Here is a 23,619-nt window from a genome sequence, read left to right as displayed (position 1 = left end):
TAAGAGTCTTAAATTATATAGTAACGTATATAATATAATAAATGTGATTTGAGTCTCAAGAAACAAAAATAATAATATAAAAATAATAATAATAATATTTTAAAATTAAAACGATTTAAAGTGTCTCATATAGATTTCATAAATATAATCGTATTCATTAAGTATGCTAAAGGACGTACTAAAGGAAAGATAATGCTATTATTATATTTGGAAACAAACATCGCATAGTTATCTTATTAATATACATTAATATAAACAATATTTTTTGTTATATACCATATATTTATAATTTATATCATAGTTAAAAACTTTTGGGCCGTACATGTGACCATACAACCAACAATAAAAAATAAAATCCATAATTGTTGAAATTAGATTTTTAGCTTAAATAATGCGATGTGAATTTATATTCTTTAATCTCGTTCCTTGTGGCGACTTTTCTCAGGCGAATATGCCTGTGGTGCGCATGCTGGTTGTACACAGGTCATATGAGACTTATAATTTAATGTCGATTCCGAACGACGAAGTTTTTGTTTATAGAAATGTTCTTAGCAAAGATACTTTCAATGGATTGTCGCTTCCTTCCGAAAGGAGAATAAATGCATGAAAATATTTTGGTTTTACCGGGGATGCATTGTCTATTCTGTCACACTCGCTTCCTATTTATATACTACATATCGAATCCTGTCAAATTATGCGTTAAATTAATTTTTTGATTTTGAAATGCTATACCAACAAAACATTACTGTAACAGTAATATCACAAATTAAATTGCCCAATTTAACAATTTGATGTTCACGGGCATCTTAGAAAAATCTTAATGAGTTATATAAAATGATATTTTTCACAATCAAATTATTTACGGATTTTAATATATTTATTAGTATCATTAAGATCGTTCTAAAATGCCTACAACCATTAAATGATTAAATTACTAGGTAATTTTTTATATTATTAGGTGTTGGAATTAATTCGTAGCGTTTTACAAGTGATGGGAAGTACTTTCATTAATGTATTTTTTAATGCTCATGTGAAATAAATAACATTCTTTCATTAAAAAACGCTACGAATTAATTCCAACACCTAATATATTATTATATAATTCCGTCGGTATAGCATTTTAAAACTAAAAAATTAATTCGAGGCATAGTTTAGTAGGATTTAATATATAATATATAAATTCACATCGAATTATTTAAGCACAAAAAATCCAGCTTCGACTGTTATAAACTTTATTTTTTTCTATTGGATATATTACAATTATCATAATACCTAATTTTATTAATATTGATTTTATAATCATCAAATGGTGATTTTGAGACATTTTGACTTTAGAATTAAATGTATTAATCCTATTTTCATGTTTTTGATCTGTCATTGTAATGTGACAGTGATGCTACTTGTCTACGTAAATCGATTGTTAATTCTCTAAACCTCATTAGTACATACAGAGTAGGAAGGGAGACATGTTATAATTCGTATCAGGAAATAATGCCGGTCAATTATACAACGTGCTAGCATTATTTCAAAGTTCTGGCGCGAGTCCGTGCCATACTAGTAATTGAAAATCCATTGATCTCCTTCATTACGTTCCTGACACGTTCATCGAGTGGTCGATAATTGCATCGTGTAACTGCAGTCTTTATGAAGCATTATTGCTATGGGGTAATATTGGTTTCCATTACGAATATATACTCCGTTATAGTGTAATCAATGAGAAAAACGGGGAAGAGCATTTCGATTATGAAAAGATTGTTATATCTCTTTTAATCGCAATTTACTATCATACCATTGTTTTATTTCAATTTCCATCGTTATTAATAATCGTGCATTTGACGTACAATGTTTTATGTGTATACTAAAAGACATTTTTTATTCCTTTTTGAAATGAATTACGTTTCAAACTCTGTGTTATGTTTTAAATATTAATGTTTGAGATTTTTATTAAACATGGATGAATAAAAAAATTAATTTAATTATACGCTTGCTGAAATGGGTTAAAAAAAGTAAAATTACTTTTTACACTGTTATCTTAATGTAGTAAATACGAGATCAATGTACTTGGATCAGTTTAATGCAACGAAACACGATCCAATGTGGAAACCATTTGCATTGTAATTAAAAGAAATCTATACCGCAGCACCTGTGAATATAAACAATATCGAGAGAATCATATACTAGCTTAATAAAACTTTCAAATTAAATTCCACGATGAGATCCGGAAAATGTTAAATCTTATCGTAAATTGGTTGCATTTCATATATTTTTAAGTAATTTGTACAACCTTTTTTATCGAAGACAATGAAATATTAATCAACAAAATATCATATCAATAATATATAATCTCGCTTAAGACTTTACGTAAAAATAACAGGTTTTTCATACCGATAATTAAAGATATAAATAAATTAAGTAAAAATTTATATCATAAATTATAAATTATTTATCTAGAATTTTTTTTTTTAAATATACAGCTATATGTATTTAATTTAATGTCGTTTTGTAAGAAAAATACAATATTTACCTACTTTTGATTGATGAGAAATTAAACGCTAAATTATACGGCTAATAAATAAAATTTTATAAAAAGTTAAAAAATTTGAATCAATTTAAACTTTAATTTAATTGGAACAAGTCAAGCATAAATTTAATATTACGATCAAACCTTACTCATTATCTGTATTTCCAGAAAATTGAATATCGAATTGGTAAGTTCTTCATTATTTTTGAATCAAATGGCTTGTTCCAAATTACGCGATGCATGCGGATAAACGTAAATTTGTATAGATTTGAGATAATTATACTCCTTATCATGGGAAATGGCACAAAGTATTTAATTACTTGCCATACTATTATGATAAATAAATAAACGCGCTGCTTGTTTAATTGTTGCAGAAGTTGTACGCGGAAGATTCCTATAGTAGCATCGGATTAACAATGAATATTCCTCCCTAAATCAATTTGGCTAGGTTGTTTTATCTTTCGGTAAACTTCAGTTGACTGTTTTACTCTCTTACTCTCTTATATTCTTACTCTTTTACTCTTTTGTTTATCCAGATCAATTATCACATAGAGCAACTCCGGCAAATATGCGCTAGGATTTACGCCGCAGAAGTTAGAAAAAATAGAAGGAGTGGGGATAATTTTCCATAACTACTATTGCATACCTTTATGTTATATCAGTATTGTGTTATGATTTCAGTTTCTTACTGTTAATATTAATTAAATTATTGTGAGTTGAATCGATTTGTATCACTGTGTTAAGTAGTACCATCATAAATTATAATCTACATAAAATAATTACTGTAGGACGTGCAAAAGACTTAGTGATTATTTCGTGATACATGAGTGTAGAGGAATAGTAAAGCACGTTGTATAACAAAATACAAGTACTTTGCTCTTGTATTCTTTGTTTAGTTTGTTGTCTTGTATATCGCACCTGTTTGGGATATACGGCATTTTTAACGAGCGGGATTTATGCCCAAAGCATACAGATGCATAAAGTACGCAGATTGAATTCAGTGCACTAAATGCAATAAACGCAATACATGAAATATGTACTTCATGTCATAACACTTGTAAAATATATAGGAAGATTGTAATTATTATTTATTACTTCATATACATATTTACTATTCTTATTCCTTAATAAAACTTTATAAACATATTTTATAAGTTATTGTATCATTATACATCTTATTTATATGCATTATTTAAATTTTTCATGAGCCGTACATACCCTCCCTTCCCTTAGTAGCCATATATCCCACTTATGGAATATACGGCAAAAATGCAAGAGTTTTAAAAAGTTTATTTTTTAATACAAAAAATAAATATTCCGGATTTCTAATATTTTTTTTATAGTAGTACAAAGTTTTTATTGATATAGTTCGTTTACTATAAACATATTAAATAATACTTAATAAATTTATTATAATTTTTGATACGGTGCGGCGTATATATCGGAGTTACCCTAGTTTATTCGAAGATAGGACAACCGATTCTGAATCTTACAATATTGTATATAATTATTATAATTGAGCAATCAGTTTTATAAATTACATTTAGTAGATAAAAACAGAAACAAAGAAAGAGAAAAAAATCGAATAGAAAAAAAAAGTATTTCTAATCGACTAATCGCTGAAAGTTGGATTGCTATTATCTGCGTTTTATTTATTCATTTTTATATGTTTTTTGTCTTGTAAGATGATTTATTTTATCATGAAGAATTTAAAAATAAACATTTAATTACATAATCTATGCTATTATTGTAAGTAAAACTTTTATTTATATATAAAAGAAATATAATGTATATAAAATTAACTTATAAATTATAAATACAAATTTTTAATTATACATTATATATAATAACAATTTGTAAATATGAGAATTTTCCAATAATGCGGCAAGTGGAAAATGATGTTAGTAGGGTAATGACGCGTTTAGTTCACTTACCGCCGTGTTGACTGACGACGAGATTAATTCTCAGAGAAGTGTGCGTTCGTATCGATCGCTTAAGAACTTAATAGGCTAGTTTAAGATTGCCATTGCGTTGGCGAGACTCAAGCTATAATCCTCTACGGTCATTATAACACTCTCACAATTTCTTAATTTACGTCTACGTTGTAATTAAAAAATTACGGACCGTTTAAAAAATAATTTTTATTCTGTCGTTATATACAATATATTTTAAGATTTAATTAAAATTATTTTTTTCTGGAACACACCCATTACTTTAATGAAAAAGTTTAGAAACTGATAGTATATTAATTTTAACACGTGTCATTCTCTTTTTTATTTTTTGTTAAAATATTATTTTAAAATTTAATTGTTTAATTTCTATAGATATTTGTATAGTCTCCAATTTTTATTAAAATTCTTAAAAAAAGATTCTTAAAAAAACAGTCAATTTTATGTAAAAAGAAAATTTTAACAAAAACTACTTTTGTGTAATTTCAAGATAAAAGATGGAAAATTAAATAAAGTGTTCAAATTTAATTGCGACAGGAAGCTATAACTTTCTCGTGAGAAATGGATTCAACAAGAGTGCTAAACATGAGCGTAAGAATTCACGAATGACTTTCATCCCGATAATGCATGAATGAAATTTGAATGATATATGCAATATCATTTTATTACTTGAAATGCACAAAATTACAAACGTACGTTGACCTGATTCGCGATGTAGATTGTGAACATCATATGGTTTAATCAAATCATCTTTAGTTTTATTAAATCATCTATCAACCTTCTCGAAGGTTTTGACGGTTCTAAAAGTTTGGCGAGTATTATTGGAATTTATTCTATCCATTCGTCATATCAAAAGACAAAGCAAGCAGAGCAATATACATTGGTATTTACTGATAATAATTTTGTCAATCAATGTCTTTCATTAAATGTAGATGTAGATAAGTGTGTGTGTGTATATATATATATATATATATATATATATATATATATATATATATATTAGATGTACAAATAAGTTTCCGCCGTTTGACAAAAGACGACGCCACTAGCAAACTATGGTTAAAATTGTCTGATGTAAAACATTATATCGTAAGATTGGACATCTGTCAACAACATAACCTTGAAATACTAGCGATTTTGTATCAGCATCATATATTTTTTTTTGTGCGAAAATGCCGAGTTTTGAGCCGAATAAGCGTCATTTGCGGGAACTTTTGATTTACTTCTTTAATTTGAAGAAATTTGCAGCTGAGGCTCATCGATTGCTTGTAGAAGCATATGGTGAGGCTGCCTTAAGTGAGGTGAATGGTTTCAAACACTGTATGTAGCGGAAGGCCGAAAGTGTACGAAGACGCGGAATTGGAAGCATTATTGAATGAAGATTCGTGCCAAAAAGAACTTGCATTTACATTTTGACTTACATCAATAAAACATTATGTATCGTTCTTTCACAATAAATGCTTAATTTTTTATTAAAAGCAGCGGAAACTTATTTGTACACTTAATATATATTACAATAAAAACAAGATAGCACCAGATTTTTGTAATTTTCAAATTCTAAGTTGATTGACAAATTTTAATTTAATTTTTCTCTTAGTAAATGTTTTATTAATATATGCTTTGTTTAATTCATCAATTTTCTATATCAATTTCTTCTCTTTTTTGTTAGTCAGAAATATAATTCACAAAAAATTGGTTGCTTTTAATCGTTTAACTTAGTAATTAATATTACAATGTTTTATAAAAATTAATTTTAAAGTATTTACAAAAAAAAAAGAGAAATATATTTGTTATCAGGAACTTTACGGTACATTTAAAAATTATCTTTGCAAGACGCAGAACCAGTAATTTTATCCAGCTACACATCATTTTTCGATTATTCTGAGCAGTGACCATACTCGAATTAGTAATGGTAAATTCAGTTTAAATTTAATTTAAAATTGAACAGAGTTTTTTACAAAAGATACATATTTTTTTTTTGGTGTAACCGATAAGTTTTCTAAATAATGTAAACTTCGGAAGAAACAGGCGTTACTGTCGACCGTTCTACCGTTTCTGTTCTCCAGAGAAAGGAAAAAGCATGGAAGCCGGAGACTCTTAATTAAACAACGTTTCCGTTTTCCTTTACTTCCCTTTCTCTACTTCGTTTGCCGATCAATTGGCAAATGTACAAGAAGACAATGGATCGCAAGATAAATAAAATAAAACGGTGAAACAAATTAGATGCTAAATAAATACGTTTTTTCAACTTCTACAATTGAAATAAAATTATCCCATATTTCCTGTAAAATATTTTTTTCTATCAAAATTTATACGTTGTCCAGAAAGTTTATAATATAGCAATAATGGTACTCGTACTTTCGGCGAGGAAATTCTTTACGATGAATCGATGCGAATCAGAATGAAAGTATATTCGTAATGCAGTCGATCGACATTTCATGCTCAAACTCTTGACTTGTAATCGAGTCGACTGTTTCAAGAGACTTTCCGGAATTTTTCTCGATATTTCTTTCTCTGTAAACCGACGTAAACGTTAATAAAAATATGTTCCAATAAAAATGGTATGCATTTAATAAACAAGTACAATTGTTAAATATAAAAAGAAATAGAATTGTTGATGGTAGTGAAAAATGTTTTTTGTAGCTATTTCAATTTTTTCGACTGTATTATATTATAAAATTTGAAAGCAGAGTAGTAATAATCATTACTGCTATATCCATCGAATAATTGTAAAGTGAACTCCAGGCACTTCTATAATCTTTTAACTTCGTTACTCAATCCTTTTACCTTCGAACTCGAGAATTTACTTTGAGAGTGCTATAATTCGAGTTTGTATCTCGTGTATTGAAACTTTTCAATATTCGTATCCTCAATTATAATACAAATTTATTATTTCTATTTTAATTAATATAAAGTTTCTAGGTGAATATTTATTTTACTAATATTTCCTTTTACATAAATAATTAAAACTATTTCCAGTTATAAAATAAATATTATAATTTGATTTACTAATTTCACAACAAATTAATAAACCAAAAAATCATGTACTATTCAGAAAACATCACTTGAACTATTTTGTAAAAAAGAATACATTGTTGTACATTTACTTTTTATTCACTTAAATTTAAAAACTAAACTAAACTAAAACTTCCGACACATATAAAATTCAATTATCTTTATTCTTTTTCAAAATATTATCATTATTAATCATCAATATGTTAATTCTTTGAAATACAGACATTTTTATAGATAATTTAATAATTAACGCGATTATATAAAATATTTCTCATAAAAAATTAAATACTTCTGATTTTTTATTAATTAATTTAGTTTGTTTACAATCATAAAAATTAATATGTTTTCGTTGTCAAATAAATTTTTATAACTAACAAATTGTTATAAAAGCATGTTCGTCTCTCAAAAAGCAAAGAATTAAAAATTAAATATAAAGCCAACACAAATATTATCATTTTCAAGCTTGTCACCCTACATCACAGCAGCAAACGCCGTTGAACGATTCATGAACGCGATGCTTACGTATGCAACTGAGGGTGCGTAGGTATGTTATCCGTATTTCGTGCTACGTGCGGCTGGCAGCACGTACCGTCAATCATGTTGCCGCGGATCCTCAGGACGCGACTGGGGCGAGTTCAACTCCTTTCACACAGATCTCAGAATATAATAACGATGTCCCAAATCCACGGCAATCACTGTGCGATCACGCTGACAATGGTGACGATCAGTATCGCAAAATTTATGCTTGTGCTAAAGACATGCTGTGGTCTGTGCGTCTGACTTGGGAGGGTCATCAATAAAGTTATTTTAATACAGTATATATTTTGATATAACGTGGCATCAAACAGTATTAAGAAATTTAATATGCTGATTAAAAATATATTGCATAAAAGCAAGAAATAATAGCATACGAAATGAGAGAGAAGTAATATCTCCAATTCCTGTTTTAGTAATTAGTCTTTTATAATGTCCGGCTTCGTGTATATGAGAATAAATTTATAGTGATTACGAATCATGCCTCTTCCCAACCTTGGAGTCGACTACACAAGAGTGACGTAAACATGACGTTTATCCAATATGCAACGCTTGATTTAGCACAAATCTGCTAATATATAATGATATTGTACTGACTGCATAAGCGCGCGATCATACCGGCAACGAGGGAATTCACTAGATGTATGCATAAATTCGCCGCTTTCGTGTAAAGCATGTTAATCGTTGTTTATCGTTGCTTCATTATACAATCGTGATCCGTTAACCAGACACGACGTAATAACTCAGCAACTTCATGATCGAGTTCGCACCAGTTAATGCATTAGAAATTGAAAACAGATGTTTGCTTTGAAAGATGATACAGCTATAAGAGTCATAGATAATAAAATACTAAATGAAAAATAAAATACTAAATGTATATCGATCGAAATCAGCTGCTAAAAAACTGTAATACTAACTCTGGTATATTCGTTGTATCTATAAAATATTTAATTTATCAAGTATTATTTATTATGTTTAAGATAAATAAACTGTGGACAGTGTAAACACTATGAAAAAAATATTAGGAAAAAACAAAATATTTATTTTTTATATTAAAAAAAACTTTTTCAAATCCTTGCATTTTTGCCGTATATCCCATAGGGCTGGACTATTCATGAGTGGAGTACGGCTTATGAAAAATTTACAAATAATGCTCAGAAATAAGAGATAAAATCATATAATAACTTATAAAATGTGTTTACAAAATTTTACTAAGGAATAAGAATGCTAAATATATAACAACAAAAAATTCAAAAATTTTCAGGGCAAATATATTATATATAGACACACACACATATATATATATATATATATATATATATATATATATATATATATATGTGGTCCTTTGGAAAGTCAGTTATAGAAAATTTTTGTGTGCAAATAAACTATCGGCAAAAGTGATGTAAATAAACGATACTGTAGACAATCGATTTGTAGGCAAACGGGATCTCCCCACAAAATATGTCCAAAATTTATATTTTAAATACAAAATGTTTTTTTTTAATACAAAATACAAAATATTTTAAAATTTTTTATTTTAAATACAAAATACTATTTAATACAATATACTTCTAAACTTTTTTGACGTTCCCGGCTCTTTCCCGATTAGTCACGACTACGACATTAACGATTCTTCTCTGCTTTAATATCTCTCTCTCTCTCTCTCTCTCTCTCTCTCTTTCTCTCTCTCTCTTTCTACATTCACGACTACGACAGTTCATCTCGTTACGTCTCATTTTCTGTCATAACACTAACGTTTCCGAATACAGCCAGTAAGTTTGTCGCGTTGTTTTAAGGATTATTATCAAGAATTTTTTGGCATTTCAAATACAAAATACATTGAAATTGTATTTGAAATACAAAATACATCATATGACCTTCTTGAAATACAAAATACTAAACACATTTTGTATTGTAATTGAAATACAATATTTGAAATACAATTTGTATTTCAAATACTATATTTCAAATAGAAGTATTTGAAATGTGCCTAGCCCTGATTACAGATGTTATTATGATGTGAAGTGTATGTTTCATGTAATGCACTCATTGCATTTAATGTATCAATCTGCGCATTTTGTGTGCTTTGTGCTAAAAATTATAATGCAATACTAACATAATATAAAGGTATATAACAGATTAATTGTGTGCAAATTACCTCCGTTCCTTCTAGTTTTTATAATTTCTGCAGCGTAAATACTCTATAAAAAAAATTGTAAGTAACAGAGTTCTGTCCTGTCTGATAAATTTGATAGTATTTGATAATTAACAATATGATATTTGAATCGTATTTGACAATTAACAATATGATACTTCGATCACATGAAATATTTTTCAAAAATATATTTTAAAAAATCTTTCAAACTATCAATTCGTTTTGTAAATAGAAATAAACTACAAACAGTAAATCAAAAGAGCATGTACTACAACGCAAGCGTTATGCGGTAGAGAATATTATTATTTGGATTTAATAAATTCACAAAAATTAATTAAATATAAACGTTTCTGCCTTAATTATCATCTTCAGTATATATATATAATATAAGAAAATCATGCAATTTTTTTCACAATGTACATAAAACCTGAGTCTAGCAATCATTTACATGTCTATAATTATTAAAAAGGTAATTACATAAAAATGTTTGTTAATTTTAAATAATTCTACAATTCAAAGTAAAATAGAGAATATTAATTATCTAACAACAATAGTCCAAAGTGAGTACAAATTAAATTTGCAAAATTCAGCGGAATTTTCTCTTGTTTAATCCAATAATCCAATGAGTTCTTTAATCGATTATTGATTGACACAAAATTTTCAGACTCTAGTGAGCACAATCGATTTCTTTATTATTTATAACAATTTGTGAATTTATAGTTGAAATTATATAAATAAAAATTACATCTGTATCAAAGTGAACTTCATGGAAAAATTTCGAATAGTGGCTGATTTGTTGTAATAACTTCTCGTTAAAATATTATGTCAAATTTTCATCATGATTTACAATCTTATATATTCGATACATATAGAAAAGACCAAGGAGATGATAAATCTAGAATTTTGTGAGGGAAGTAATATTGAATATAGGAAAGTATATCCCCGGTGCCCGCTCTGCATCGTTAACTTATTTAAATCTATTTAAAGCTATTCGTTTTTTAATAAATATCATTTCGGAAGTTGTTCTTTTTAGGAAAAATTGTTCTAAATCCAACACATGAATATTATCTCAATTTAAATTCTGATCATAGAATTAATGTTGCGATACTACAGAAAAAGAGTCTTTTGGATTTTTAATATCAGCTTTATGTTCATTTATTCTAGTTTTTAGTTTTCTTTTTGTTTGACACACATAAGAAAAATCGCAATCGAGACAACTTATTTTATATATCACATCACATTGCTCCATTTTTTCTAATTTATCTTTTCTTAATTTTATGAAACAATTCAAGCTATTCATAGATTTATATGCTACATTAAATTTACTTTTTTCTACAATAGTTTTGAATTTTTCAAAGATTTCATTCAGATATGGAATTATGAAGAATTTTTTAATATTATTATCAGTAGACTCTCATTATTATTAATAATATTACAATATTTTCATATAAAGTATTATTAATAATATTACAATATTTTCATATAAATTATTATTAATAATATTATAATATTTTCTAATATTACAATATTATAAATTATTTTTTCTCGATAAGGTTTTATATTTCTAGTATTTATGGTAGAAAAATTGTGTTAAGGGGATATTAGTTTATTAGTAAAACATTGATCATGAATTTAATATTCTTATTATTCTCGAGATAGTCTGAATATGAAAGAAATAGGATTCTGTAAAGCTGATCGATTATTGCTCCTCTTTTGTATTCCAGTTGGATTTATAACTTAATTATCTTCCTGAGTTAGTTTCTTATATATGTCAAATTTGATGTACTCATCTCCCAATATTAAATTAACATTAAGCAAATTTATATAACCATCAGCTTTATGTTCAACTGTAAATTTTTCAATTCAACAATAAGAAATAGGAGTAATGACCTAACGGTTAAAGCTAGATCTTTAATGCTTAAATAATTTAATCTGAACTATAGGTATATATTAGGGTGGGCTAAATCGATTTTCAAAAAAAAATTTTTCCTCCAAAAATTAATTATTACTTCAATATAATTTGGGTAAAATTTCATCGAAATCGATTAATATTTTCAGATTGCCCCTCGACTTTGAAATTAGTATTTATGCATCTTAGATACATGTGTCAAAATACAAAAAAATATTTAAATTTTAATTCAATTCAGTACTACTGTTTTTTTTTGATCGCTGAATACAAATCCGAGAAGTACACATTTCAAAAGGGCGGATCCAATATGTAGGGTAAGTAAAAAGTCTTGGACCGATGATGAAATGTCCACGACAACTAAGCATTTCTGAAAGAAATGTTTCTTACAAAAGTTGTAGGGTTTAAATGATATATTCACTGATCTAATCAGTTTGACTTTGGGCAGCGTCGCCAAGGTCAGGTCAAGGTCACATCGATCTTTTTAAATAGCACATCCTATTCTTGATTTCGGAATAGCTGATGTTGAGAGCTTTCCGAAATATTATAATAAAGTCATTTTTTATTGAGTATTTTTTGAGTTGTAAGGCTCAAAAATTACAGTCTGCCGGCATTAGCAAGATGGCCGATCAACAGCTAAAATATCTTGAATGTTGTTTAGAATCATGTTTTGGATAATAGTTGTCAAAATCAAGGCCATTGGAGTTTGTACTACTTATATTCATATTTACGTAAAAATGTATTTTTAACTCGAAAAGTACTCAATAAAAAATAACTTCATTATAGTTCGGAAAGATCTTGACATCGACTATCAAATTCTGGAATCAAAAATAGGATGTATTAAAAAAATCGATCTTGACTTGATCTTGGCGATGCCATGTAAGGCCGATCAGTGAATAGATCATTTAAAATCCTATAACTTTTGAAGGAAACATTTCTTTCGGAAATGCTTAATTTTTGAGATATTTCACCGGTTCGGGACTTTTTACCCTATATGTCGTAATATTGGATCCATCATTTTAAAATGTGTACTTCTGACCTCGGATTCGTATTTAACGATCAAAAAAGAATAGGTTGTACCAAATTGTATTGAAATTTAAATGTTTTCGAATTTTGATACATGTATCAGAAATGCATAAATATTACAATAATTTCAAAGTCGATTAATATTAAAATATTAATCGATTTCAATGAAATTTCACCCAAATTATATTGAGATTTACAGCTAACTTTTATTTATAATTAAAAAAATTTTTTTTTAGCTTAAGATATATTATATATATATATATACTTGCATATATATTTGTCTTTCGAACTAAGCGCCGAATTGTTTTTCTGGACTTATTAATGTAATTAAAGTACTATAGTATCATGAATTAAGACAAGCAATTTTAATAATTTGATGCTCAATCAACACCCTATTAAAAAGATGTTATGTCATTACTTCTATTTTTTATTTGAATTTTCAAATGTCCAATAAAATTCTTATTGTTTATATTACGTCGCCTGAAAGAAAGACGTTTCCTACAATAGTTTAATCGCGTTTATACATCCGAAAAAACTATTCGGCGCGCAGTTCGAATGATTATAAATATGATATATATGCAAGTACATACATAGTATATACATATAGTAATTCAGATTGAATTATTTAAGCATTAAAGATCTAGTTTTGACCGTTACGGCCATTACTTTTATTTCTTATTATTGAATTTTCGAATGTACAGTCCAGTAAAATTTTTATTGTGTAAATTTTAATCTTTCATGATAAGAATTAAACATATCATGTAGGTATCACATTGATCTGATTATTCGGAAGTGTTAAAATATAAAAACTAGTAAAATATCATCCACATATCGATAATATATTGGAATGTTAATTGGAATTTAAATTAAACAGAATGTTTTCCTCTAAATCTTGAATCACTATCTAAGAAATAAACTATTCTATTTTTAATTTATTTCTGCGAAAATATTTGACGCAAACAATTTTTTAAAGAAACTAATTAATAAGTTTGATTAATGTTCACAAATGTTAAACGAAATGATCGATATTTAGTTCTAGACGACGTAACGATTAGTATTGTAATTTCACATTCTGTAAACATGATTCCCAACCTTTTTCAATTAACTATGATTACTAATCCCAACTTTGTTTCTAAATTCATCCCTTAAATATGCGGGGGCGCGATGTTTATTCACATTTCTATCGCTGTGAAATAACGTGTCTCTTTTATTGCTTCGCCCGAAATTATGTCTCGGCGTAAAGTTTTATTAACACAGAATGGTATTCTCAATGATGAGAACGCGTGGAAAATAGTGTTCATAACTTTTTGCGTTAAAATTGAATATACAATCACAATATCGATTTTATGGTCCTGTGAGACTGATCGCATCGCACGATTCCTTTAAAATTGAAATATCGGAAATATATATACTGCTGATTTTTGTGAAATTTTAAGTGAAAACCTGAAATAGAAGAGTGTCTAAATATCATCAAGTAGAAAAATGGATTTAATAGCTGGAAAAATATTACGTCCGTTGCAAGAAGCATCATTTATCTCGCAGTTATTGTGATACATTTAATCTTGGTTTTACCTCAAAAATTTATAGTTACTAATACGTTATCATTTTAATTAAAATTGAAGTGTTTGTCGTAATTCTGTATATTTAAAAAACATATTTTTTGCATAATTTCTAATAAATTGTTTAAGTAATTAATATCATAAATTCAAATTCTTTCCTGTTATTGAAATGTATAAGCAGTGTATTATAATGATAATGTTAAAATTATATTTTCTATTTATGCAGATGGATACAATCCAAAATATAAATTCGGCGAGAATGATACAATCGTAACACACATGGTATTACTTTCACGAAGATTCGCGATATCGCATTTCAACCAGCTCTTTGTTGGCAGAGTTTACGGTACGCCCAATGAGAATATTTGGACACGGTGAATGGGAAACCTTTAGAGCCGTGACTCGCAACAAATGCAAATATGTGCGAAACTCAACTTTATTTCGCGACGAGATTTAACATAGCTTTCAGGAAACCGGGTCTCGCAAAAATCAAATGACGAATAAATTAAATTAACCATTCAATAAATTCAGCTTGCATCGTGCACAGACTCTTAAATACATGATAAAAGAGTCATTTAGTTAAGCTTTTATTCCCCGTTAATAGCAGCATCCTTCGTGTCGTAATTGAGAATTCAGCGTAAAAGAAACTCTCAAAAGTCTTAAGGATAGTTCCCTGTCTAAACAATATTTTATTTTGACGATAAAAATGAAGAAGAGATAGATTTCATACGTTCTGTACTATATTTCATACATAATATTATATTTCATACTATTCTATTTTTCATAAATGTTCTCGTAACTCTCACTTTGAAGATTTTACAAGCTATTGAACTCGATACGCGCACACAAAGACTTTTACAACGAAAAATGATTTTTCCAAGAGTATGACACACTTATGTGACCTCATTTATATCAAGTTTATATCAAGTTGTCAATTTACTATTTGTAACGTGTTTACATTTTTGAAAACGTTCTCGCCGAGAATGTGGACACAAGAGATAGTGTGAGCTTCATCACTTAAATTTCAACGTGCGAAAATTTCAATCTCTCCGGTCAGGTATATGTATACGTAGGTATGCGCTGATACCTTATCCAGATCACTCGTAAACCATAACTTAGAAAGAGAATCTACGCAGAAAGTATGTCGTTTCCAAAAGAACATGTTACGTTTTCATTTATTTTTTAAGTCGATATCTATCCGGAACTCGCTTTCTGACAGCGACTTCGATAAATCGCAGTCGCCGAGTTGAGCGGTTGCTGTGAGATGAGAATTGTTTATGGACCATAGAACATCTCTTTTTTCCTGACAGCAAGACGTGCGTGTAAATTAACTTATATATAGAGAAAAATAACTGCATAAAAGCTGCGTGATGATTTATATATCAGATTCATTGAATAATTTATGTATTGGTACAAAATAACATTTCTTTTTTACAGAAATTATCATATATTATAATAATTATATATCACATAATTTAATTAATAAAATACTTCTTGCATTGTTTAGCATTATTATACTTAAATAATTTTCATCTAATTAATTTTATTTTATTAAATGTATATATGTGTTTATTGATTTATTTAATTTTTATATTAGATACATGAAATTACAATCGGAGAATCGTATCAAATGTAAAATATGTTATGATAATATTTTATAGTTTTTCTATCGTCTTCAATACAACGCTCGAAAACGCAAAGACGCGATAACATAACAAAAGGAAATAATCAGTGAATTAATAGTATTCATGAGAATAAATGATTGATAAATTTCAATTATTATTATATTGATGATTATTATATTGAAGACTATCGACGCTATTATTATTTAAATGACTGTGCTATTACTAAGGAAAGAAAAAAATGTTTAATCCTTCGATTCATTAATGGCACAAATATTTTCATACTAATAAGAGATGGAAGGCATTTTCGTATGAAAGATCCTTTCTCTGTTAATTAAATTATTATTAAAGTATAGAGATTATTAACATCAACTTTAAAAAACATTTAAGGGGTTCTTAAAGCGAAGCTCGAACTTCGATGAAGTCATCAGAGATCGATGTCTTTTTATATATAAGCGCATCTACATATCTTTATATACTTTATATACCACACCAATACGATATATCACGCAATGATACACGCAGTCGCACGTTCGTGTCAATTTTCGTATAACAAATTCATCGCGATAAAGCGTCTAAGTCTAATTTTAAGAACTCGAACGTTATTTGTTCATGCAAATTATGTGTGTTTGTGGATTACTATTTCGTAAGTACAAGTTGCAAAATTTCCGTAGCTGCAAACTTTCCGTAGTTGCAAAACTTTCAAGCAAATATCACGACAGCTTGAGATATCATGTTACACTAAGAAATGATAAAAAATGTATCAATTTTGAAATTTTTGGTCGTTCTCGACATAAACTCCACCTAACAAATATGTATTAGGTGTTGGAATTAATTCGTAGCGTTTTTTAATGAAAGAATGTTATTTATTTCACATGAGCATTAAAAAATACATTAATGAAAGTACTTTCCATCACTTGTAAAACGCTACGAATTAATTCCAACACCTAATATTAATGCGTATACTTTAATCTTGGAAAAGGATTTTCGAATCTGTGAAAGAAAAAAAAAATTTATTATAAAAATTATATGATTTAGTCGGTAATAGAGACGGCTTTAGGACCCCCTTAAAAGTTCATATATGAATCTAAAATATTGAAAGAAAAAAATGCTTCGTTATTTGACATTCAATTATTCTTCAAGCAAATAACATTTATTTAATGTTAAATACGCGATGTACGTAACAAACAATTTATTTCTTTTAAAAATAGAAATAGATATTGAAAACAAGTGCGTGTTTTAACGCTGCAATATTTGAAATATTCCGTGAATAGGTACGGACAACGTTTACTTTCCGCTTCATTTCTATGGATATTAATATTCATGATCTATATAAATGATATGTAGATTCGATATCAGCGATGCTTTCGCATCGAATGCAGGAAAGCGCGGGCCTTTGCGCGAATTATTAATGCTTTAGAATTGATATAAAATGATGAGTAAATTATTTAATCGATAGAATTCTTTCTTCGAAATTTTATTGCTACATAACAGTGAAAGTGTACAAGCTGCCATCTGTATCAGAAACAGAGATACTCATGAGTATACTGTGTTTAACATTAAATGTTAGTGGGGCAAGTATATTCACTATCACTAAATCTCTCCAAATATTGCGACAGAACAATCAAATTTTAAATTAGTATTACAATTTGTGATTATCCGGTTTTATTCGAAATTAGAGCCTGTCGATGTCAACTTTTTTTAATGTAAATGTGTATCAGGATAATGAGAATGTACATATATCTATGAATAGACTTAGAAGTTAATAATTGCTGCATTAAATATAGATGTTCTGATAGTTTAGAAGAATCATCAATCGTTATTCTTGTGACAATATTTTGTAATATTATAAGAAATGAGTAAGGAAAAATGCAGGACGCGTCACCAAAATACGCATATTAAAAAAAAAAAATAAGTTACAAGCAATAGAAAAGAAAGCACCGTAAATATAGATGACTTGGAATAGCATGTATTTTTGTTAAATTTAATCGTGATATCCACCCATTATTGAATTTAACAAAAATCATGCTGTCCTAAGTCATCTATACTTATCCCAAGTTATCTACATTTACGGCAATATTAGAGCAATAAAGAAAATTTTTATGTCATTCTTAAATTTACAAAATTTTGTCACGTACTTGAATATATAACCGAACGAGACATTAATCGCGAATAATAATGTCATCTGCAATGTTAATTATTTTTAAATAGAATAAATATTTATAAGGACGATATACATTTATTTATTAATTAAGTAAATTAACGAAATATTAATTCAAATCATCATTTGCATGCTAATTTTACCATCGTTTTGATGAACAGACGAGAATCTTTGTTTAATATTCTTTTCTTTCGAATCGAGAAATAATCGGAAATTGTTTTTTATAGTGATTGCCTACAATCGCATAGTTTTTCGGTCCATCGTATCTTGAATAGATTTATGTAAGATTGTAAAATTGTTTTTTTGACCACAGAATCGAAGCCGTTTAACATGACATTTCTTCGCGATTCCCTGTGGTGATATCCCATTTATCGAGACTCGTTCGCGCAAACATTTCGCCGCAGCGCCCATGTTTCATGCGATATGAATAATAATCTATGGATGACTACATCGCTCGCATGCCTGACACGAGCGTGAGCCAAGGATTTGTAACAACGCAATTTTTGGACATCTTAATTGATCCTAATTAATATTATTGCATTTTACAGTATATTATAAGATGACTCTAGACGTTTCTATGTAACGTAAGCTGCAAATGAATATATTGTATCTTGGTTCATTTGTAACACTGAGATTATATCGATTTCAATTTTTTTGAATATCGACATTCATGAACAAATCATTCCATTACATTCCTTGACACTCGCGGTAGAAAAATGATTCAAAGTGTTAATTGTGAAATAAATGTAGGTAGATACGTCCAATTACAAATTCTATGGCAATTTAGCGAAAAAGCTCACGTAAAGCTCTCGTTCGTTAGGCGACAAGAGTGGCAAAAGTTACGCAAATATGTACAGACAATGTCGGTGAGGAATGTTGAGGATCTAGTGTGTAATTACAAGAGAGGATGCGCAATTTCGAGGTTTTAACTCTTTGCAGTTGTAAGACCAATTTTGCGTACCAAGCGTTTTACTTGTAAGAGAACCGGAAGTGTCTCAATTATTATAGTAAAAATTCTCGGGACAATTTATTGCGCAATGAATAATGTTATTGCTCGTAGTAGCAGAACATTCGGCACATGTTTTATTCAACAGCCACTCGGTACTCGCAAAGGATCGAGGAAGCACGTGAATCGTCGAAATCATCGAAATCGTCTCTCTGAGATAGAAAAATTTTTGATGTATTTCATATTATAAATTACTATATTCATAAATTTTTATCTTTCGTTTTTATATTTATTACACGCATGAAAATATTAAGTCACCAAATATTTTACATGTATTCTCATGTAGGATTATTTACGAAACTATATATTGCAATGAGCTATTTTAACATATTATTTACACTTTAATAAACATGTGTCTATTTATTAATGAGAAATATCCGTAAATATTTATGGCAATAAACCAATAAAACAATACTTACATATAAATGTTTCTTGTGTGTATGTGCGCGCGCGCGCGCGCGCGCGCGAGTGTGTGTGTGTGTGTGTGTGTGTGTGTGTGTGTGCGCTATACAAGGTTAGCAATGTCGCCTTATAAAAATAACTCATTACCATTATCATTTTTTTTCTTAAAAAATAACTCGTTACCGTTATACTCAAAATATAACGAGTCGTTACTTTTCCGTTACTTTTTTTCTTGACACTAATAAAATATTATATGCAAATTTTTGCGATAAAAAAATGTCAAAATTCTATTTTTTAATAGAGGAATAGAGCTCAAAAAATATATGCCTATAGTAAATATAGTGTGTTATTTTCATGAATAGATGCTGTCATATCATATAATATATACTACATTTTTTTGTAATTTTTATGCTTAAGTAAATTTATTTTTCGTATTGCTTTTAATAAGATATCTTTAAATTATACGTTTAACTCTTAATACACATACAATTTTCTTTTATTGTGCATGATGGGTCGTTTATGTGTGGGTTAATTTCTATAATTTTTGGAAATATACAAAAATTATGAGTAGATCCTTATATATATTTTAACATCTTTAAAAAACATTTATGAAGTTGTATATTTAAAAAGAAGAAAAGGATAGAAAGAATTATTCAGCCAAGTGCAGTATTTCGAAAAAAAGAAACGAATGAGTTGTGAATACTCTAAAGATAAAATTATATTATAATAAAATAATAATATTGTTTGTAATTTGCACTACATACATATATTTAATTTGTGAGATATGACAGAAAAAATTTTATTTTAAGAAATTAAATATACTGTAAAAATTAATCATATCATAAAAAAATTTATCATATAATCTTTTTTCCACAATGATATTTGTTGACATAGAATCTCTCACGTGATCTCATCACCACATGCAATATATAAAGAGTTAAACGGGAGCACAGACTCTTGCATAATGCATAATACGTAATGCACATAAAAAAATAAAACAATTAAAGTTCTTCCGTTTAAATTAAAATTCCTCCGTTTCCTTCCTTTCCATGAAATAAAGAATCTGATTGAATTTCTTATGCTTTATGTGTTATGCAAGAGTCTGTGTTCCCCGCTTTAGTCTATACGTGTGAACTGTAGATACAATGAAAAAAAGATATTGTGGTCGCGTGATAGCCAGGACTCCCATTTTCAAAAAGTATCGCACAAAAAACTAATGCGTTTGATGAATACACCTAATATTCGAATAAATAAAAAATGAATGAAAATACTCATTCGAATACATTTCTTTTTTATTCGTCAAGAAAGGAATAAATATTTTTTCATTCCATTTGAATGAATATTTTTTTAATGTGATTAGGAATATTTTCATTTTGTATTCACTTTTACTCTGTATTATCTGCACATAGCTTACAAGTCTACAAAGCATCCTTGTTTAACTTATAGATTAAACAAAGACATTTTTATTGAGAATAAATAATATATCTCGGAATTTAATGTCCACATTATAATGAACGTCGCGTCCAAGATATACTATAAAATATTTTTAAAATTACTGTCATATAACCGGAATTATATCGAAATATGTATGGCGCTCTATCAAATAGATAAATTTATAAATAAAAAATGTATATCTTTCTAAAATATTTTTCAAAATTTCTAAGTTTCCTTTATAAAATCTGAATATTACAATAATAAAAATAAAATTTATTTTTTTTTACTTAAAGTCATTAAAGTATCGGTTATAATTAAGAGATAACTATTGCTTATTGGAGTTTTCTTTTTCAGTTTATATTTTGTTTGAATGAATATGAATATACTCGTCAAATATTCATAGTTTTTTTGTGAATAAATATTTTTTGAAAACTTAAAATTTTGAATGAATATAATTTGGAGCTCAATTACAAATTTTTGTATTCATCGGGCATATACTACGAAAAACTAAGAAAATACTATAGTATATGTAAAAAACGCATATTATAGTATTTATACTTAGTTTTTCATATGCGATATTTTTCGAGAATAGAGGCCTAGGCCGTTAATGTTTCATTTTTGTTTTCTAGAGCTATAATTACGACTAAACGTAGTATTAGAAATAAAGTAACGATAAAACTAACTAATAAAATCGTTTTTGTAAATGTAATTGCGTTATCATGAACGTTACTCAGAAGAAAATGTAACATCGTTACCCATTCGTTACCGAAAAAAGTAACTTATAACAATAACAATTAATGTTATTGTTAAGTTACAAATAATGCGTTACTTGCTAATCTTGTACACGTGTGCGTGTGTGTGCGTGTGTGTGCGTGTGTGTGCGTGTGTGTGCGTGTGTGTGCGTGTGTGCGTGTGCGTGTGCGTGTCGTGCGTGTGCGTGTGCGTGTGCGTGTATGCGTGTGTGCGCGCGCGCGCGCGCGCGTGTGTGTGCGTGCGTGTGTGCGTGCGTGTGTGTGTGCGTGTGTGTGCGTGTGTGTGCGTGTGTGTGTGTGTGTGTGTGTGTGTGTGTGTGTGTGTGTGTGTGTGTACATATAGTGCATTTACATGTATACCCGGATTTACAAGTCGATTTGAAATCGATTGATTTTTAGATTGATTTATCGTTCACGGAAAAAAAATTAATTGGTTGGTACAGCAAATCTATAATTTACTATGCGAATTCAACATCGATAACGAAAAGAAGATTTGATGGTTTAACAAATCGCTAATGTTGTTCAGCTGTCAATTTTGCTATTTTAACATAGAAAATTGTCTGTATATTACGACTGTAATATTGCTGAATCGGTGAAATTTTCAGCTATGTTTTTTCCATGTTTGATATATACTATTGATCTTCGAAAGAAGATCCGATGCAACATTGACGTTTGATCGATCTTTTGGATGCAGCGTTGATAAAATTTTCTATTGATCTTCTTTGAAGATCAATAGAAAATGTAGTTGATATCAAATCACACGAAAAATCAATCGATATTAACTTGATTTCGACTTATAAACTAGATTAATTAAAAAATTGCTATTAGTGTAAATCATTTTCTTAAAGTTATTTATTGTATTATTTATTGTATTTATTGTATTATAAAAACATATGTGTCAAGTATGTTTTATTTAATTGTTTCTTCATAAAGTTTGCTAAGCACGTGATTATTCTGCACATATTATATTTTAACGTAACTAGTTTCTTTTTTTAAATTGCCAATATCTTTATGTGATTGATATTAAAGAAATAAAATGCGACTTTATTTATCTGATTGAAATTTCGCACACCATTAATTTATTTGATCGAATTTTACTTTTAAAGACGTTTTTTAAAATTCACGAGCTTCCTTAAAGTCATCGCCAATTGAACTGTTTCACATTTTTCCGTAACTTTTGAAACGATGCCGCGGCGCGAGATGTACCGCCCGCATCGAATATACCGTCCTACTCTGAAATGCAATATACACTATAATGGTACCTCTCTCGTCAGGTGAGTGGACACTCGTTTCTTGTTTAATTTCATTATTTATTGCAAACAATTACATACTGGTACGCACATGCACTATCGATTTACAATGTTAACAAACAAATTTAAATTAATTTAGATTAACTGATAGTGTAAAATTACCTTAAAACAATTTGGAAATAAATACATATAGAAAACCAATTTTAGTTTTGCTGCAATTCAAAAGAGAAAAATAAATCTATTTAAATTAAACAATTAAAAACTACTATAATAAATCGCAGTTACTTCGATTTGTAAAATTTATCCAAACTATAAATCAAATGA

At 28.2% G+C, this 23,619-nt stretch overlaps 1 protein-coding gene across 10 annotated transcripts in view; it reads right to left on the bottom strand.

Annotated features, from left to right (window-relative positions):
* The window catches only part of nAChRalpha4 (nicotinic acetylcholine receptor alpha4), a 355,672-nt gene that overhangs the window by 143,430 nt on the left and 188,623 nt on the right, over positions 1-23,619 (bottom strand). The gene's annotated exons all lie outside the window — the stretch shown is intronic.

The sequence above is a fragment of the Acromyrmex echinatior genome, chromosome 13, assembly GCF_024713525.1.
Source record: "Acromyrmex echinatior isolate Ae372 chromosome 13, ASM2471352v2, whole genome shotgun sequence".
NCBI lineage: Eukaryota > Metazoa > Arthropoda > Insecta > Hymenoptera > Formicidae > Acromyrmex > Acromyrmex echinatior.
This window is presented reverse-complemented; position numbering and strand designations above follow the sequence as displayed.